Genomic DNA, 21,187 nt, shown 5'->3' on the forward strand with positions numbered 1-21,187 from the left:
AAGCAGTGTTAAGAAAACAAAAAGAGGCCCTCAGGTTGGATGCAAACATTCAATTTGTGCGTTGCTCTCATAAACAGCAGCGTGGAACCATGCAACTTCCAGCGCGTGCACACAGCCGGCCCGTGCAGTGTGAGGGCGGCCTGCACGTCCGGGAGCTGGCTGTCTCCTGCCTCACCTGCTGCAGCAGGAGCTGCAGGTAGCACTCTGCATGGACGGTGCAGGTCACGTTGAAACCTGCAACATTGCAGCTACAGGCCATGGACTGGCTTTCTGAAATATTCAGGGTCACCAAACATCCCCTGCTGCCCAAACATGTCCACATTTCACCTCTAGTCCAGCTTTTTCTGTTGGAAAAGAGAATCAGAAGAGAATCCATTGTTTCTTCTATTTGAGGTGATTATGTACACAGACCGGAGCTTTAGATAGAATATTAATGGATTTAGGCCCTGTTTATGTGACGTTTCAAGTGAAAATGCATCAGTTTTGCATTTGGTTATAAAAAAGTTTCATGTTTGCACTGCAGTGTTGTCCATTCAGAGGTGTCAAGAAAGTACTTTCCCATGCCATGTTTTCCATGTACCCAGTCAGTTCTCAAGAGCTGGGCTGATTGTGATCACCTGGGCCCAGAACTGTTTGTTGCAGGTGATTCAAATCAGCCCAGCCCTTTGTTAAGTGACTGGGCACAACAAAAACATGGCGTGGGAAAGTACTTTCTTGACACCTCTGTGTCCATTTACACGAAAACGGCAGAAACACAATGTGGTTTCCATGTCCAGGCGAACAGAGAACAATACGCCAAACATTGTCAATGGCAAACACAAGAATATCCGTATGGAGAGGCAACCAGGTAGGTTGCCCCAGGACAAAGCGACTCGAGGCACGTCACCTCCAGTTAAACCTTCAGAGCAGTTATCGCTTCAAATTCTTTTTTCTCTTTTCTTTAAAAATCAATAAGTTCAAAGAGAATAATTAGCAAATAATAATATGAAGGTGGGTTTTTCCTGTGTGAGATGCCGCTAATGTTTCTTTTCCTTCTCATTAAATAGCAGCTAGAGGTGAGCATTCCTGGTCCTGGAGGGCTGCAGCCCTGCATGTTTTCCATATCTCCCTGCTTCAACGCAGCTGCTCGTTATCTGGCTTTCTGCTGGACTTGGCCATGAATCTTCATGAGATTCAGGTGTGTTGAAGCAGGAAGACATGGCATACATGCAGGACTGCAGCCCTCCAGGACCAGGAATGCCCACCCAATACTTTTCACTGTTTCACAGATTATTTTGATTCTGTTTAAAACCCCCAGTCCAAATGATGCAATTCTTAAAAGTCACAAATAAGTATCAGGTATGATCCATATCAAGTGCAGGTCGAATTGTGTGATATTTCAGAAAATCTATTGAATAAACAAATCACAGTGATGGTGACTATTTTCCCAAAATGACATTTCAATCGGTAGAAGAATTAAAAATAAAAAATTTTCTGAAAAGATTTAGAAACAATTCAAAACACTTTTGATCTCAAATTATTCTTTCCATTAATATTTTTTTTACAACGTATTTATTGGATTTTTACACAATTTTACAAGAAAACACACACACACGCACACACACACACACGTGTGCGCACACACAGATCGTTAAAGTAACATAAAATTAATTAATTAAACATTAAGATAAAAAACAACAACAGTGAATTCAAAAAGAACACAAAATTCATCAAGTACAACACAAGTTAAATCTTTTTCAAAAATTCTAATAAGGGCCTCCATATTTGTTTAAAAACCTCAGCTTTTCCTCTTGTCACATATCTAAGTCTTTCAAGCGCAACTTAAGATGTCATTTCCAACAATCGTACTTTTATGGGAGGTATGTCCACCCTTTCCCAGAATAATGCAGTCGTTCTCCTGGCTTGCAGGAGACCAAAGCCAATGAGGGTGGCTGTCTTTTTATGAACCATCAAGTCTTTAAGGTAAATCCCTAAAAATGCACAGTGTTGCACAATGAGGAACACCATTTACGACTATTGTGGACATAATATGAACAACAGATTTCCAACAGTTCTACCTTTCCCTCAGTCCCATAAACAATGAAACAGAGTACCCTGTTCATGAGAGCATTTGCTACAGGTGTCTGGAATGTCAGGGGTCCACTGATGTACTTTCACAGGAGTCACATAAGTCCTCATGAGCCATTTATATTGTAATAACCTCATTCTCAAATTAATTCTTTGGTTCTGTGCCTTGATACATGCACTTTCCCAGTCTGTTATTTCAATATTTTCTTGAATATCTATTTTCCAGGCTCCCAGCCTGTCTTTGCTTGATTCTTCTGTAAATCAAAGAAATCAGTTTCCTTCCCTGTAAATTAGACAGGACAATATCTTCCAAGCAAGACAAAGAAGCCTCATGCATTATATTTTCTAACTGTGATGACATGAAATGTTTTAATTGCAGATATTTGAAAAAAAAAATGCTTACTGGGAATGGAAAACGTTTGGGAAAGTTAATAAAAAGTAAGAGTTCTCCATTCACATATATATCAGCTATCAATTTTACACCTTTATCTGCCCAGAGTTTGAGACCTCCATCTGCTCTCACATTACCCAGATGGGAGGAAAGCGTGAGAGCAGAGGTGTGTCCCCGATCTGGTTGTGTGACCGATACCAGACATCAATAGTGTTCTTCAAGAAAGGGTTATTTGTCTGCTTTTTTTTAACACTTTAGGATCATCTGAGTAGAGATAATGGTTTAACAAAAGATGTGGTATTGTTGTCTGTTCTACTGTTCTTCAAACGGGTAGCGGTAATGTTGAGAAATAATACATAGCTGAACGTATTTGGGCAGACTAATAATACCACTTAAAGCTGCTGTAGGCAGGATTTTGCTAGTCGATGCTAATTTTTCTGTGTTTTCTTTGGATTAAATATTAGAGTATCCATTGATAATCCTTTAGGAGTGTAGCGTAATTGCACTACCACGAGGGCGCAGCGTTTCCATCTGTCTCTGTTCTGAGCTGAAAAGGAATCTCCACAGCTCCAGGTATCTTTGACCAATCAGAAGAGCCCCTGAGACTCTAACCGTGATTGGTCGAGGGGCATTTGTCACACGTTCTTGTGGGAGGGGCTTAACTTGTGTAAGGGCGTGATGTCTGAGAAAACAGGACAGGATTGGCTGTGCTGGGTTTCAGATCGCCATCTTAGATGGGTCAAATCGCCATCTTACTTAGGTAACCCTAAGCAAGATGGCGGAGATGCGGAATCCTGCCTACAGCACCTTTAAAACTGGGAAGTTGTAACCCTCCAGTTTCATATGGCATGTAAAGTAATTTGAATCTTAATATGGCTTTCTTATTGTTCCAAATAAAGCTCAGTATAGACTTATTGAGTCCAACAAAAAAAGATTCTGGTAATGGAAGAGGTATGGTTTGAAAAAATACAGGAACTTTGGCAAAATGTGCATTTTAACTACTGTATGTTTATATGCCCCATCATTGAAATTGCCATTATCATCCATCTATCAAGTGACTGCTGCACCTCAGATATTAAAGGATCACAGTTCATTCGAACCACATCCTCAACATGAGGGGCGATCCTCGCTCCCAAATAGGTGAAAGCCTCTTTTGCATTTAAGAACGGAGTCTGAACTGCAGGATTAAGTCTTTTCTCAGAGTTCAAAAATAACTTACTTACAACTCATCCAATACAAAATCATTCATAGAACACATCTGACTGGACAAAAAATGCAAAAAATGGGCTTCTCATCATCCGATAACTGTTCACACTGCACAGAAAACTGCACAGATACCTACATTCATGCAACCTGGCACTGCACACCTGTCCACCACTTCTGGAGAAACATTACAGACATCCTGTCACAAATCATGGGCTGCCACATCCCACTTTCCCCCACCCTCTTTATTAGGAGACCTATCCACATCAAAACTTGATCATACACCAAACCGTTGACTTCTTGTGGCGCTAGCTGTTGCCAAGAAAACTCTCCTCATGAACTGGAAATCACGGAACTCCATACATATGACAGACTGGAAAAACTTCCTCATCGACTACATCTCTCTAGAAAATACAAACTCCTCTGACACCCCCCACAACCCCATCTGGCAAACATTCATGAACTCTCTGTAATCATGACCCACAGCAAACCACTCTCACATAACATACTTATTGTTGTTTTTGTTATTGTTATTGTTGTTTTTGTTGTTGTTGTCATCATTATTATTGGGGGTGGCAGAGGGTGCAGTGGTGTCGGTGTTGTGGTAGCAGTGATGGTGAGTGATTGTTGTTGTCATTATTGTTGTTATTGTTGTTCCTATTGTTGTTATTGTTATTGTTGTTCTTATTGTTGTTATCATTGTTATTGTTGTGATTGTTGTTGTTATATTGAGGTTTATTTATTTTTTTTTTTTTTTTTTGCTGCAGCTGTCACTGATGGTCATGATGCTTGAGTTTGTTGCCTCCACCGCCACTGTTGATATCCTTGCGTTTGCTATTCATTTGTTTTTGCTTTGTATAATTTACTTGTTGATTTACTTTTTGTATCGTTATTATTTATTATTTTTTTGTTTTTGTTTGTTGGTTTCCTTGGTGGCAGAGTTCTGTTGCTGTTATTATTGTTTTGATTATTTGGCTGTTGTTTTCCTTACAATTGTTTGTGTATGTATGTATTGTGCACATGTGTGAATGTATGTATGTATGCAGGTATGAATGTGTATGTATATCTGATTGTTTTGAAGGTCCCGCCTCTGAAATCAAATCGGAAGAGCAGCTACCCAGATGGACTTGTGAAATATTTCCGTGGCGGACATATGAAACTGTCCATCTGGCGTGTCAGGTTAGTGGATCCTACCACCAAAATAAAAGCCTGGATGGTCGGCAGAAGGATTGCTGGCGAAGAAGGAAAGTGACCGACGGAGAAGGCAAACTGGGATTTGTATTGGCGTGGCTTCTCCTCGGTGGAGAGCGTTGAAAGCAGAAATTGGGCTGAGGGCAGACACAGATGTTGCCTTGCTGCTGTTGGATAAGTAAGTGACTTGGTTTATAATTATATAAGTACTTTATTATTTTTTGTAAAGCAGGCACCTTGTCTCCTTGTCACCTTGTAATAAGCTATTTGCGTTTCTGTGGCAAAAAAAAGAAAACAATAATTACCTCTTCGGACGAGTCCATCTTTTTTTCACAAGCTGTCCTTATTCACACAGAATAAAAACCGTTTCAAACGGTGATTCCCGCTGTGGAAACGCGAATCACCGTGGCAGCGGTTGGGGGGAGAGGGGGAGGGGGAGGGGGGGACACCGGGGACACCTGGGCGTACGTCATGTTGAAGCGCCGGCTTTATTGTTGTAAGAACGCAGAATTCCGCTAGAGGGCGACCGAAGTTACGCACTACAGCTTTAATGTTTGAGCAGGTCCCGATTTATATAGATGCTTATAAAAATATTGAAAATTATCAATAATTTCTTGTGGCTCAACAGTTAGGTTTCCATCAGATTCGCCCGTTCCATCTGTAATTTCTTAATTCTCCAAGCCAAGAGTTTTCCCGCCTTTTCCCCTTGATCATAAGACCTTTGTTTCAACCACAGTAAACTTTATGCTGCTTTATCCATTGACAATTTATAATATTTACTAATACTAACTAATATTTAGGTGTAATACAGGATTTTGATTTCCGGGTGGATCACCTAAATAATTGGTGGGTCTGTTTGTCAATCATTCTGATGAGCTGCTTTGGTGAGGCGGTTCTACGTGCTTGCGCCCAATCAGCTTCTCCCTTTTGCGCATGCGCATTCAGAGTGTTTGTGTAGCCGGTGAGCTTCTGAGCTAGTACTTACCGATGGCGAGTCTGACATAATGAAACTCTGTTACGGAAAACAAACTTTATGTATGAGCGAGGCCGATTGCAGAAACTGTAAAGAGAGCCGTGCACGCCTGGAGAAGAGGAGATCGCGCTCGTACACTTCCGCGTTCCCTGGGAGAAGCAGGAGAGCCGGGCGGATGGTCTGGAGCATGCGCGTTGTTCAAAAAATGAGTAACAGACGTTTGGCTTCGTCTTTTCGAGAAAATCCTGTATTATACCTTTAAAGGGGCTGTATCATGCAAAATTCACTTTTTGTATGTTTTAACCTTGTTATATAGTTATATACTCACCAAAAACACCCCCAAAGCGTTTTTTTCCTTCGTGCCTCTGTGTTTGAGCTTTCCTCGTGTTTCAGCTGCTCAGAGAGGCAGCCCCTCCCGCACCCATGAAAACGCTCTGTTTCCCACGTTGACGTCACACGGAGAAGATGGCTCCCCTGAGCCCCCCTCCCGCAGGCCCTCGGCAGGCAGCGTTGCCGCTTTTCTATAACTCAGATTACGGAGATAAACTTTAACCATCATTTGAAAGCAACAATCAAGCAAGAGCAAGAGTCTGAAGGGTCTGCACTTGGTGAGTTTCTCACAGGAAAAGACGTTTTTGCGTGTAGAGAAGCTAGAGCTAAAGAGCTAAAGCTAGCCAGCGTATTTGTTTTGAAGCACTGATTGGTTGAAGTACGCTGTCAGTCAAAGTCCACAGGGGGAGAGGCGGGATTTTCAGTGAAACGGAGCGTTTTCTCTTCCAGGTTTCAGAATTAGTCCCAGAAAATTTTTTATTTCTCACAAAATGACTTTAACTTAGTGCCAAAAATAAACTATTACCATGTTAATGCCATTTCTAGGGTTTTGCAAAAAGTGAATTTTGCATGATACAGCCCCTTTAACCGGGACGAGGGAGCTTTTTTGCTTTCACACACCTAGGATGCTGTACTGAAGAAGTCGCCGTTCTCCCGCTTCCACTTGTGGGAAAATAGAACCAAAACCTGTATAAATAAGCTAACAAGATACTCACAGCAACATCATGTGACCAACACTCTGAGGAAGATGGCTGACAGCCTTCGAAACCGTCAGGTAAACAAACAAATACCACACTGGTCTGTTCAAAAGAACTTTGGTTTTTGGACCCTGGAAACAAGGAAAGAAGATGCGTGTTTTCTGAAACCCTGATGCTACACACGCAGACCACGGCCATATTTAATAGCTCTTCTGAACATGAGCGAGGAGATGGACAGTAACAACAGTGGCGGCCTGCAGACTATCAAGAGTCTGTGTACTGGTTGGTAATGTTTATAGTGTGCTGTGCTGTGTGTGTGGTTTCATTACAAATACAACCAACAGCACCAACTCATGGCCCTACAGTAGAACTACATGGCTTTCAGCGTCTCTATATTTAACCTCAGAGATGGAGCGTTTTAATATTGTTGAGTTTTCCACTTGTTTACATGAGAGCGTTGTGACTGTTTGCTGTTGTGTTGGGACTTTTTGCCATTGTGGTGCTGGCTCCTCTGGGAAACCATACCTCAGACATTTCCACATTTCAACTTCATTTGTTGAACCCCCCCCCCCCCCCCCCCCCCCCCCTCAAGAATCCAGTTGTTCTTGTATGTCTGGTGACGGTTTCCACTGACTGGAGCTTTCTGTGGAATTTCATAGTGTTTCAGCCAAGTTTTCAAGTGAAAATACGTCATAAAACGAACATTTTCACATGAATACTGGTTGGTTACTTTCCCCGTAAGGGCCAGCGTCATCTCAAGCTTGTGTGGCCTTTTGAAATAAAAACAGTATTAGACATCAAGCCTTCGCGACAGATGGTGCCACCGTCTGGATAACGAGACATACTTTTCTGATATTAGGAGAGGAAGTGTGCAATCTGCTGTGTGTTCTGTGTATCCTTGTGGTGGAACACAAGCTCAGATCTGGACATCTTCTCACAGCGAAGCAGCAGAAAATGCCCTCATTGGTCCAATATCAACTGTCACCAGTGGTGGTATCAAAAAATTACTAACGGGGAGCTTAAATTAAGACTTTTGGCCCTTAGGAACATAATTTTATAAAATAGAGCACACCTTCAGGTCAAGACAAGCAACGGTGTAATTGTACTTCATTTAACCTGTAGGAGAATGAATTCAATTCAGTTCAAATGTTTTCATATAGATCACAGTTATTTCAATGGAAAAACCCAACAATTTGACATGTGCAAGCATAAACCACGATGGAAAGGAAAACAAATTCTTTTAACAGGAAGAAACCTGCAGAACCAGACTCAGAGGAGGAGACTTTCGACTCTTCCAGCTGGAGTTAGGAGATAGAATAAAGGAAAAGGACCGGACACACAGACAGACTGTGGGGAGGGATTCAAACCCTGGTCCTGGTAGGATGGCAACGCTTGAAAAAGCAGATTGTTTTAACTAAGTCTCGAATCCACATGTTGCAGATGTGATGGGGGGCCAGGAGGCCCAGACCAGGAACTTTAAATTCCACTTTCAGAGGTCCTGCAGAGAGAGAGGGAGAGAGCAAGAGAGAGAGAGAGAGAGAGAGAGAGGGATGTAATAGTGAGACACGGTGAGTGAGAAAGTACAAAGTAAAGAAGCTCAGTGCAGTAAAAGTCTCCTATCAGTCTTAACCTGCAGCAGCTTCACTAGAAAATGGTCCAGAGCACTAACTGACCTTTGGCTCTGCCCCACAAACAAACACAAACACACCAAAAGCATTCAACTACCAACTTTCCAGACAAGACTCCTCAGACATCCTCAGCATCAAACTCTACAGAGAACCACGAGAGCTGAAGACGCTTTAGCTGTTTTCTGGGCTCTTTAAGTCATTTCCGATTAAACAATGGTTAAACGATGTGCCTGAGTGACATGTGAGAGCGAAACGAGGATAAGCAACTGGGTTTATTTTGTCTCATTTCCCAAACCAAACACACAACACCTGGACAACAGTCTCATGTGGATGAAGCTGAGTGACAGGCCGCACTGCCAGCCCAGTGTAAGGACGTCTGCATTCATTCCAACATACAGCAACGTATATATAATCTTATCAACCCACTCCTCCTTTAAGCTAGCCACCTAGCTTACCTGATGAACCCCGGTGTCAGCGTCGCTGGCTAATAAAGTAAGCTGGGCGGCTAACTGTTGGTAAACTTGGCGAGCAGCCTTCAGTAATGATGGAGGTCAGATGAGGATTCAGCCTCGGGCTGTCGGGTCTGAAACTGAAGGTTCTAGTCATTCAGGCCCAGCGTGACGTTCTGCGCTGAGCCCTTCTTTGTACAGTGCCGACCTTGCCGAAGACTCCTCGATGAAATAAATTCATGTCGGCTCCAAAGGTTGTCTGGCTTCTGTCGCGGTTTGGTTTTGAAACTGACAGCAGACGTTTTGAAACATGCAGCCGGCGGCGGCGGCTTGTCTGAGTCAGCAACAGTAACTAAGGGGGGTGTGGCTTCGCCGAAGGTCATTTGAGCCAAAGGTCAATAAACTTGTTCGCTTATCCAGAACAGAACCTAACCCGGAGCAGGTTAGTGGTTACCATGGTGATTCGCCCGGGTAAGAAGTTGGCCTGCTGCGTAGTGTTGGCCTCGGGGTTCTGATTGGCTAACAGGACGTTATGCTTTTCGTTACACTGCCGCCTGTCGGTTTGGCATGCTAATAGTTAATAGTGTCTCCTAATGGTTTTATTTATTGTTTGTGTAAATTAAACTTAAAGTCCACAGGTGAAAATATAAATTTTCTAAATACCTGTCTGTGTACACATGGCCTGACTGACTCTAGTAGTTCTTCACTCTGTCTCTTGTTTGGGGCTGCTCGGCTTCCCTTCCTTGTCAATCAATCAATCAATCAATTTATTTTTGTATAGCCCAGTATCACAACAACAGTTGCCTCAGAGGGCTTCAAGATGTTTGATTGCTGCTCCCCGTCCTGGAGGCTGTCACCTTTGCCTGAGTGTGTGACCGTCTTCACATGGCGGCTTTGGTATATAATGGCCTTGTTCTGTGTTCTCCGGCTGTCGGTCCATCCTTCACCAGTGGCGGCGTCTGTCGCTCTGAGTCCTCGTAACCCAAACATAACACGGCATCAATAACAGCCGCCTAATGAAGAGTGACCTTGAAACTAATGGAGTGTGTTGGAGGGTCTAGTTATGAGGGTAGATTATGATGTGAATTAGTCACTTCTCATGACTGATTGTGAGTGGCATAAATGCTAAATTCTGCAGCACTGAGATGTGCTACTCATGCTCTGTCTTAACGCTTCTGAAAATGAAGATATATATTATTGCCACATGCAGCAGCCTGATGGCGTGGATGGAGTATGTAAAGCCATGTAAATCAAATTCAGCAGAGGAATGGATGTGAGATGGCTGGAAGCCATGCACCGGCCATGCTGCAGCAGTCTTTTGTGGAGAACTGCAGCAGTCTTTTTGGAGGCTCCGGGTGGAAGTAACCTTTGTGTTTTTTAGGCTCATTGAATTTCAGGTCCACCCACACATGTGCTGAGTTCGAGGAGAATCTGTCAGATAGTGGGATGCGCTGAGGGCTTGTGTGGAATGAGAGTTATTCCCATGTATGTGTGTGCTGGTGCCTCGGATATTGATGTAAAGTTGGGTTTTGGGAGATGAGCTTCAGAATTCTGATCAGTGTAATGAAATGCACGCCTCGCCTCTCTCTCCCTCGCTTCCACATTCGACAGACTTCTGTCTCCTTGTTCAGGGATGATGCTCGAGTGAGGAGCAGGTATGTTTCCATGGCAACCCGGCGATGTGACTCCAGCCTCTCCTTCCCTGTCTTCGTGACTTCGCGGATGCCTCCAGATCATTCTCCAGTCTGAGCTCGGCAGCCTTCAGCCGGCAACTGGAGCAAGAAGTCCTTGAACTTTGCAGCCATGTTCATACATCTCCCCCGGCTTTGGTGACTAATACGGACCGTTATCCTCTTTGCCCTGCAGCTCCTACACACGGTGCGGTGTCTGTGCACTTCATCCACGTCTCACTCACGACCTGCTCGGGCCTGACAGTGTTGATTTACGTTCTGGATAAAATGTCAGGCTGCAGATGACAGCACGAGCTCACTTCTTCATCTGGGTAAGACTGACACCATGTGGACCAAATGGCCAACTGCAATGCAGCAGGAAGCAGGAGCAGGTACTCTGACTGTGACTACGACTTTACAGCCCCTTCAGTCTTTTTCTGCTCGTCAGCAATTCCACACAGAAGGTCTTCAGACATAAAGACATGTTTCCCTTTAACAGGGCCTTCTTGACAAGAAAAACTTGGAAGATTTGTTTAAAGTTGCTTTATGCTGAAGTGAAAATCCCTTTTTATCCCTTAGACTTCAGGTTTGCTCACTCTTGATTCCAATTAGCTCTGGTTGTAGTTATCAGAGGACTTCAGTCATTCTTACCTGCCCTACAGTGGATTTTTCATGACTCTGCTCAAACAAGACACGAAAGGATTAAGTGAGCACCTTGAATGAACCTGAAATTAAGATACAGAAAATAGTGCTTCTTTGCATTTTCATTTTACTTCCAATGATATGCAGGACAAATTTGCATTGACGCTTTTGCTCAAAAACTGGAACAAAGTTAATGTTAATATTAACACCATTTCACAGTTGAAAAAAAATCCCATTAATACAAAACTTGTCACAAGTCTTCCCTAAATTACCATGATGATACTGGTGGGGCCGTTTGCACTGAGAACAGGAGCCCTCCACAGGAAACAGGTGGCTCTTTCTCAGGTCTACTCTGGATTCTAGGAAGTGTCTTGTTATGGTTTTCTCATTTGCAATCATACTCTTGACAACCTCTGTGCAGGTAAAGTCAGAGACGTTTAGATAGTCTCAATGTGGTTGAAATGTTAACGCCAACTTTCTACATTGCATCCTTGGTTCTCAATCACTCCCATCCCTGGTTGCTCTTTGGCCCCGCCCACCTTGTGTCTTTTCATCTCTTGCTCCAAAAATTGAAATTAAGATTCTTCAGTTTGTGGAACGGAAGAGGTTCTCTGGTGGTCAGAGTTGAAAGAGCGGAGGACTGAGCCGAATGCTGGTTTTCCGGGATTGGGGCCCAGCCGGCAGAGGAGTCTCCAGGAGCGAGCCGAGCGGTGAGGCAGGTGGAAGAGGTGTGTCATGAAGGAGGACTGGTGGTGCTGGCCGAGACTGGCTGCCGGCCAGTTCCCAAGTGGTGCAACCCAGGAGTGCTTGAGGCGGCTGGTCGGCAGCTCGGCAGGCTCGGACAGAGTGGGAGCAGTCGTCAGTCTCCAGCAAAGACAAACAGAAGCTCAACGAGGTCTCAACAGCAGACTGACTGCTGGAGTACAACGGTCCGACCTCGACTGTTGACCAGATGGAGGCAGTCATGCCACTCTCCGCCACGGGTGAAGCCCATCAGCTCGTTACTCCTGAACCGGTCACCTCCTTACACACACCTTGGCATGGACACCTGAGGAAAACAAAGAAGGGAGGAGGAGGAAGGGAAAAAACGGTGAGGTACCGTCCCTAGGTGGTGGTTGAGGTGGAGGGCGTGGCAGCTGCACTGTGACACTGCTGTGATTTCTTGAACAGTGAAGACATGCTGCTTCACTCTGGATTTATCATTTTCCTGTGGCTGGAATACTTCTTTGAAGCTGGAAGGACAGTAACAGGAGGAAGCTGCAGAGCAAGCTCCAGCAGAAGAACATGGGGGAGGCATAAAGTGGGATGAGAGTCATCACTGGTCACAGTAAGAAGGCAGATCAGATGATGGGAGGAGACAATCAACTGAACCCGTTTTTCAACAGGTTTGGCCACAGGGACTCTGCTCGCCCTTCCAAGCACTTCCCTCACACCTCTATCATTATGACCTCCCCTCTACCCCAACCGACTTCCCCCCATCCCTGCTCAAGCTCCCCACTCCTTCTTCTGAACTGTGAGAGTCATGTTCTTTGACTTCTCCTGTGGTCTCAACACTTCACTCAGTGATAAGTTACTGGACATTAAAGTGGAGACTCCACTGGCGGCTTGGATCAACAAGGACCTCACTGGCCCCCCACAGTGTGTGAGGCTTTGGGGCATTGCTGTCTCCTTTCCTGGTCACACCCAGACTTCAGGCTCTGGTCACAGTCCTGCCACCTGCAGACGTTTTCTGACGACTCTGCTATGGGCTGGATTAGTAGGGACCAGAAAGCCAAGCACAGGGGTTTGGAGGACTGGACCACCTGCAGCTCAGTGTCTCAAAGATGAAGGAGCTAGTGATGAATTTCACAAGACGGAGGAATAAAGATTATAAAGACTCCGATCTCTGTCTATTCCATCCTAAAGCACAACTACCACAGGAGTGCCCTGACCACACCACGGCCAGCGCCTGCTTCAAGATCCTTGGCATCTGCTCCATTTCGGTCTCTCCTGATGCCCTGGTTTGTAATTTCATACCTGGATCCTCAGTTTGCACGTTCCAGTTCACTATCAGCTATGTTCTCCAACGAAAGCCCGTAGGATGCCCTCTGTCATATCTTTAGGTGCAATAGCCGGTCTTCTGGAGTGTCGATACTAATTGAAGGATGGTCATATCTTTGCTCTGTCGTCCTTCTCTCCACTTTTTTTGTTTGCTTGTTTGTTCACTTGTTTGTTTCTTTCACTCTCTGTCTCTCTTCCTGTCTTTCTGTCCCCATCAAGTCCAGCAATATCATGTAGCAGCACTCAAAATAAATAAAACATAGTGAGAAACCATTTTATCGAGAGGAGCTTTATACTTAAAAACTCCTGTTGGAAGAGCAAATCTCTGTGGAACATTCCAGCAGTCAGACCTCCATTCAGGTTAAAAAAAAAAAAAAGACGATGAAAAAAAAAAGTCAGCCCGGTGAAAGACTCTCGTCGAAGCCAATACTCTAGAAACACTGTGTTCATTCTGTATTTGCAGACTGTTTCTGTTTCAATAAATCCACTGGTACCTAGACAGATCTTGTCATCACTGTGCATGAGCAACATGAACGTACTGCAGGAAACACAGACATCGGAGGATGATTCACAAATTACCAGAGATCCACAATATTATGAAACAACATCTGTGATCATACAAATTGATCATCAGCTAACTTACATGGAACTAAAGTGACAAAATAACTGAGGATGTGATATACTTCTAAGATTAGTCACTAAATTCCAAATGATCCACTGGAAAAAATCTGGTCTCTGATGTTTTGGTTTTTAACAGTTGTTTACCGTGGAATGACAAAAACATTAGATTTTGTAATTTTTTTTTTTATTTTGTAATGCTTTCTTTTTAACATTTTTCGGTGTCATAAGCTGGTGTCATGAACTGTCCTTTTATATTTTGGTAGGTAAGCTTAGGAACTCATTCTGTGTTTAGTTTCCGGTTTGTGAGTCTCTTTTTTTAGTGCGTTATGCCTGAATTTTTTGTCTCTTTCTGCCTAACCTTGTAGCTCTTTCATTGCCAGATTAATACCATCATGGGGTTTAAGTCCGTTTGGGCTTTCGAGCTTTGTTTTCCTGTTCCTGTGCTGTCTCCTTTGGCTTTGGGAGAGAATCCATTTTGTCCTTGAGAAGGTCGATAATCTTGGAATTTTCAAAAGCTCTGGCAATATCCAGGCAGTTTAGTCCGTTCTTGTCCTCTGCTTTCACGTCGGCGCCAGCTTTGATGAGGAAGTCCACGCAGGCGGGCCGGGACGTCTCGATTGCCCTCATGAGGGGCGTGGCTCCACACACTGAAGGAGCATCCACCGTTGCCCCATGCGCCACCAGAAGCTCAACAATCTTCACCTGCCCAGAAAAAGCTGCTTGATGGAGGGGAGTCCAGAAAAACTGGTCGCACGCGTCAATGTTGGTCCCCTTGTTGAGGAGGTACCGGACCACCTCATAGTTTCCACAGGCGCACGCCACCATCAGCGGCGCCTTGAAGTACTCATCCTGGACATCCACTGGAACCTCCTGACTGAATGCAAGGTCCAGCGACTGGAGGTCGCCATGTCGAACACAGTGGTTGATGTTGACGTAGGCCCTCTCTGGCTCCTGGGTGTACCATCCTGAGTCGTCGGCGGCGGGATGGTCTGGTGGACCATCGCTCCCGAGCCTGCTGATGTCCGAGCAGTGGCAGTATTTCTCAATCATGAAGTGGGGCGGTCCGCCGTCCGCTCGCCGTTCCATGAGCTCTTCTGGGAGTGTACAAATGGGGAGGGGGATTTTTCCCTTCTTCTTCTTCTTGGCTCCTTTAGCTCCCTTCTTTCCTCCTTTGGTCTTGGACACATACGAGTCAAGCCGGTAAGGCTTTTTGACGTACTTCCCACCATGAAAAAACTCACTGATGTTAACACAACCCTCTTCTTTCTCATCGTGGACTGTGACGATTATATGAAGTTGCTCAGGGTCAACCGGAGCCTTTAGACCTTCCAACACACAAATGAACGTCTCTGCTGTAACTGTGTCCGAGTCGTGTCCGAAAGCTTGACGGAGTTCAGTCTGATGCGCGTGGGACCAGTCGTGGAGGGCCAGGGCCCAAAGGTCACACATGAGGCCGTCCTCGCTGGGTTCCATGCTTTTCCCATGTTGCCTCTCTGCTTTCTGCAGCTCCTTGACTGCATTTTTATGACCAGAGTCTTTGGCTATATTACGAGGTAGCAAACCTTCCAGGTTTTTCAGTTTGGGGTCACAACCTCTTTGTGCCAAGAACTTGCAGCAGTCGACACTGCCTGAGGCAGCAGCATAGTGTAAGGGTGTGTGGTAATCCAGGTCCATTATGTTAATGCCTGCGGAGTAGCCAGACAGCACCTGAAGCACCTCAATCACACCCCCCATGGCAGCATAGTGTACAGCCGAGAGGTGTTTTTGATCCAGAGCGTTTGGGCTTCCTCCTCTCTGAAGAATGGCTCGAACAAGCTGCGGTGAACCTGCTCTGGCTGCCTCCATTAGCGCAGTGGTGCCAGTGTTCTGATTGGCTGCGTTGGGGTCGGCACCACGATCCAGTATGGTGAGACACATGTCGGTGATCTCCAGGGCTTTCTGACACATCAGCTGGAAGACGTGTGTCCCATCAGCCGACACGTTGTTGGGATCTGCCTGGACACTGAGTGCGGCCTGCAGGCAGTGGAGGTGGCGCCCGGTGGGATACATGCAGTAGAACAGCACACCTCTACCCTCATCGTCCTGGAGCCGCAGGTCAGCTTGGTTCTGGATCAACAGATCCACAATCCTGTGACTACCAAGCTGAGCCGCCAACATGGCCGGGGTGCGCCCCCTCTTGTCCCGGATGTCGGGCTGAGCTCCCAGGGAGAGAAGGAAGCTGACGAACTCGTGGTCGTTGAGAGAGGCGGCCACGTGAAGTGCCCCGGTGCCGTCCTCCGGTTCAGTCAAGTTGATGAGGTTATGCACTCCATGCTTCACCATCATCTCAATGTTCGATTTGTCTGTCTCACGCACATACTGCAGCAGGCGGTAGATCTGCAGCTCCTGCAGACGGCCCTGCGCCATGCTGCCGCCGCCATTGCTCATCCTCTGCTCCGTCCTCTGCTCCATCCTCTGCTCCATTTCCGCGCGAATTGTCTAGTGCGGAAGTTGTGGCTTTGTTCCTGCCACCACTCTCCCAGAAGATCAAAGTCAGCTCAGTCTGTTGCCATGGTAACCAAGTGGCTTTGCTCTCCTTTCCGGAAGGTTCCCCCGTTCATTTGAATGGGGAAAAATTCGCCGTTTTATTTTATTTTATTTTTTGTCATTTTCTCGGTTATTTTGCAGTGGAACGTCGAGAAAAGTCATAGCACACCATTCCCGGAAATTGCGCACGTTCTGATGTGACATTCATTCTTCTGCCGCAAACTTCGACGTGTAACTCGTTGCGCGCCGTTTGCGCCGTCTGCTTGAGCCCGCCGTGATCTTGTCTTTATACTATACTGCCCATGCAGCGCGTATCCCAGTACGAAGTTAAACAGCCAGTTAACATCCAAACGTGACTCCAATCACCACACAAGGATGGACTTTCAGAATCTTTACTGAAGTTACAATAGCCATATATGATGATCAGAAGAATGGATGGATGTAAAACGGAAACATGACAGAAAAATAACACAAATGATAAGCACATTCACATAACTACAGTAACACATCAAACATACAGAATCCTGCAGCATTGTACAGAATACCGCTGTAAATATTTGCAAACAGTAACAGAACACGTGCAATACAAAAAAGAATAACACCACAATTGTCTGCTACTTATTTACACAATACTTACAGACAAACATTATCACAAACACACGAGTTCAGCAGCTCCTTAAGCATGTCTCTGGCTTTTGGAAGTATCCATGAAGCTAGCAGAACTGAAACTTAGCTGCAGAGCTGGAACAGGAAAGCAATGTGAAGAGTGCTCACTCTGATGCTATTTTCGAGAACTAACAAAAGGAGTGCTTACTTACTAGCTTGACGGAGTTCAGTCTGATGCTCGTGGGACCAGTCGTGGAGGGCCAGGGCCCAAAGGTCACACATGAGGCCGTCCTCACTGGGTTCCATGCTTTTCCCATGTTGCCTCTCTGCTTTCTGCAGCTCCTTGACTGCATTTTTATGACCAGAGTCTTTGGCTGTGTTACGGGGTAGCAAACCTTCCAGGTTTTTCAGTTTGGGGTCACAACCTCTTTGTGCCAAGAACTTGCAGCAGTCGACATTTCCTGAGGCAGCAGCCAGAGGTGTATAAAGTACCTAAAAAAAGTAACTAAGTAAAAGTATAAGTACCATAACTGAAAATGACTTTGGTAGAAGTTAAAGTCACCTATAAGAAAATTACTTAAGTAAAAGTCTTAAAGTACATCACAATAAATGTACTTAAGTATTCAAAAGTATCTCTCAAAAAAATATACTCAAGTATCAAAAGTAAAAGTACAAGTATTTTATAGTGCGCATGAAAAGAAGCAAAACAACCATACATTAGTCTCCCCTTGTTTTTTTATTTCACTTTCAGGTGAATGAAATGTGGTATGGTGTATAATACAACTCAAAAAATATACAATGTCTTGCAAAATTTAACGAAGACCACTTTTTAACAATGTTGGGGGAATCTTCATGAACTGAGGCACAGTACCACACACAAAACATCCGGCTCAAGTGGAGAAGTTGAACTTGCGGTTCATTCTCAAGAGAAGCTGATTTTCAAAAGTGTCCGCAGCTAGCCGTGCTCTTTTTGGGCTGAAGATGAGACCTGCTGTGCTGAACAGCCTTTCACAAGCTGCAGAAGCAGGTAGAGGTGTCTTGAGTTTGACAGACAACTAGAGAATCACAGGAAGCGTCTCGAGAATCTTGATGTAATCTGTTGAGTAGGCCAGGTACAAATCAAGCTGCTTGGTGGCGCTTGGTGGTTTGCGGGAACTTTTCAGGATGTGGATGAAGTCTCTCTTATCAGATGAGCCAGATCCAGCATCTGCTGACATGGAAGGATCCTCCAACTGCTCCCTGATGTAGTCCAACCCTGAATCACAAGGAGAGTGGCACTAGCATTAGTACAGTCACGTTTGTATTGGAAAAATGTAATTACCGTATTGGTCCGAATATAGGACGATGTTTTTTTTTCCAGAAAATGTATTCTCCAAAAAGGGGTCGTGCTATAATCGAGGACTAGATTTTCATTACACATCCGCGCCGCTAGATGGAGCCAAAGTACCGGTGACTAGAAAACCAATGGAGCATCACAGTGATCTGATGAAAAATGGAGGAACGTGATCATCTGGAACAAACAAGTGAGCAAACAACTGAGGTGAAGTTTTGATGCCAACTTTAAACTGATGCTTCAACACAGCAGAGTCAACAAACAACTGCCAAGCAGCCAAGATATATTAGACTGAATTATTAATGCTCATGAAGTTGAATAGAACTTGAATTTGATGCTTATAAAGTTTTTTACTTCATTAATGCAGTTATTGAACCTTTGAGGAACTTATTTGTTGCTTATTCACTGATTCACAGCCTCAGATTTTGAGAAAGGGAATGTAGTTTTTTATTTCATACTGCAGTAATATTTCTTGATTTTAAATCACATGAAATGTTTTCTCTGTTGTGAGTTTTTTTAGAATAATTGTTCAATAAAAAGTTGTTTTATGAGTAACCTTATTGTCTTCAACATATTTCTATTTTCACAAAATATTTGAAAATTAGGGGTCCTCTTATAATCAGAGTCGTCCTATATTCAGGGCAATACAGTACATTTATGACATTTTCCATAATTCTAAATGAATAATATGACATTGACTAACAACACTATCAGAAACAAAAGGCCCAAAATTAGCTCACAAAAAAGAAATAAAATAGAAAAAAAGTTGAGACAGATTGTGAAAATAACAGATCTTTCACAAATTCAGGGAATAGATAAGGAGAGAAACACAAATTTAAAGTCTTTACTCTGACAGTTACACGTCTTAGGTATTGGCTCAACTTCTATTTGATGAGTAATAAAATAAATGTAGTAAGCATAAATTAATTTTGTGATTTAATTAAAGCGATACTTCAACATTTTGGCAAATTGGCCCATTTAGTGCAATTCCTTAGTCATTTCGAACAGCGTACTTACTTTTTTTGTGAGGGTGAGCTGTTGTTTATTCAGAGGTGAGTCGGGGAAGGTTTTCGGGACGGACACAATGGAAGTAAATGGTATTTGTGGTTCCCCTCGTCAAACTCATCAAATACACAATCCAACAACCCCGAAACACTTTGGTGGACACGTTATAATCCACACATTCACTACGCTGTGAAATATTGATGCAAAATTACCAGATTGAGTTGTTTATGCGAAGATTGCTAAGAACTAAACATGGCGTCTGGGCGTAGTGATCTCAAAAGAAAAAGTAGTTCCCAGTATTTGCTTCAGTGTCGTAACGCTACAATATTATTTGTTGGTGTTCCACAGTGTAGTGAATGTGCGGATTATAACGTGTCCACCAAAGTGTTTTGGGGTTGTTGGATTGTGTATTTGATGAGTTTGACGAGGGGAACCAAAAATACCATCCACTTCCATTGTGTCCGTCCCAAAAACCTTCCCCGACTCACCTCTGAATAAACAACGAGTCTGAGCGATGCCGAGCGGTGCGGTGCTCGCACGGAGTGGCGGAGCGGCACAGAGCAGTGCTAACTCAGAACACGGAGCGCCGGAGCGCCCCCTGTACAGCCACGGCGCCCCCACGGCGCCCCCCACACTGCGCCCTAGACGGCCGCCTAGTTCGCCTATGCCTGCAACCGGCCCTGCTTTGATGCAAGCCGGGTAGTAGTGGGGCCCCATTAGGCACGTTCCCGACGCTGATATCCGCCAAACTGGTGAGTACTCGGAAAGGGCCCCATACGGGGGATTTTCGACACGCTGTCATTGCAGCGTCTAGTGTAGCGCCTTTAATTTGTCATTGAAATTGACTGATGTCAGCCATCCCTCGGGGCCCCCTTCAGCTCGCTCAGGACCCTATGTGTAGCGGCGCCTCTGGCCGGAGAGAAGGCAGCTGATGCGTTCATTCTGCCTCAGATTTTAACAAACAAAAAACAAACACAAAAATCGTCGGCAGTGTGGTGGTGGGACAGGATTTCACCACAAGAGGGCCCGTGGGTTTTCATAACCCACCAACCCTACGTAAATTACGCCTGTGAGTAGGAGATATTGATAGTAGCCGTAGTGGTGATTATGGGTGTAGCTTAAATTTCATATTTATTCTTAAATATTGAGCTAAATAAATGAGAAAGAACAAGAGCATCTCACCTGGTTTGATTTGACAAGTCACAGAACCAGATTTGCATTTGTAATCCCAGAAGTACACCGCTAGATGGCAGCAGATTCATCCAAATCATCCTGAGCATCCCACTCATCCATCAGTCCATCCTCTGCTCCCCTGGATCCCGTTCAGGGTGGATGCTGGGGTCAGCCCCATGTGCCTCTGGAGGAACTACCTCCACCCCCCGGGGCAGCCCAGGGTCGGTGTCCGGTGCCTCCTCACTCATGGGTCAGAGGTCATCCAGAGGGACGGCGGCGCTGCTCTGCAGGAATGCGGGCAGGCAGAGTGGAAACTCACGGGATGTCTTTAAGAGGATTCAGACACTAAGAGGATTGCGTCTCAGATTCGGCCCACATGAGGCCCTTTCTCACTGACCTGATGTGAGTCGGACATGAGCAGCTCCTCTCTCACAGGGCTGCCGGTTTGGCCGTTTACATGGCAACGGTGCTCAGAGCTACTGAAAACGCAACTGTTTGAAAATTATTATTACAGTGACTGTCAACTCTGAAACTAATAACATGAGATTTACTTGTGACCTTTGCATTTGTTTACCATTTTGCTTGTTTGTTTTTATCGCTTCATTATAAAAAACAACTGTGCCTCATGGGCTCTTCTGATT

At 44.7% G+C, this 21,187-nt stretch overlaps 1 pseudogene; it reads right to left on the reverse strand.

Annotated features, from left to right (window-relative positions):
- Positions 1–14,302: 14,302 nt before the first annotated feature.
- Positions 14,303–16,309, reverse strand: LOC115387921 (ankyrin repeat and EF-hand domain-containing protein 1 pseudogene; annotated as a pseudogene).
- Between the last annotated feature and the right edge of the window lie 4,878 nt (positions 16,310–21,187).

Source organism: Salarias fasciatus, chromosome 5 (assembly GCF_902148845.1).
Source record: "Salarias fasciatus chromosome 5, fSalaFa1.1, whole genome shotgun sequence".
In the NCBI taxonomy this organism is placed as follows: domain Eukaryota; kingdom Metazoa; phylum Chordata; class Actinopteri; order Blenniiformes; family Blenniidae; genus Salarias; species Salarias fasciatus.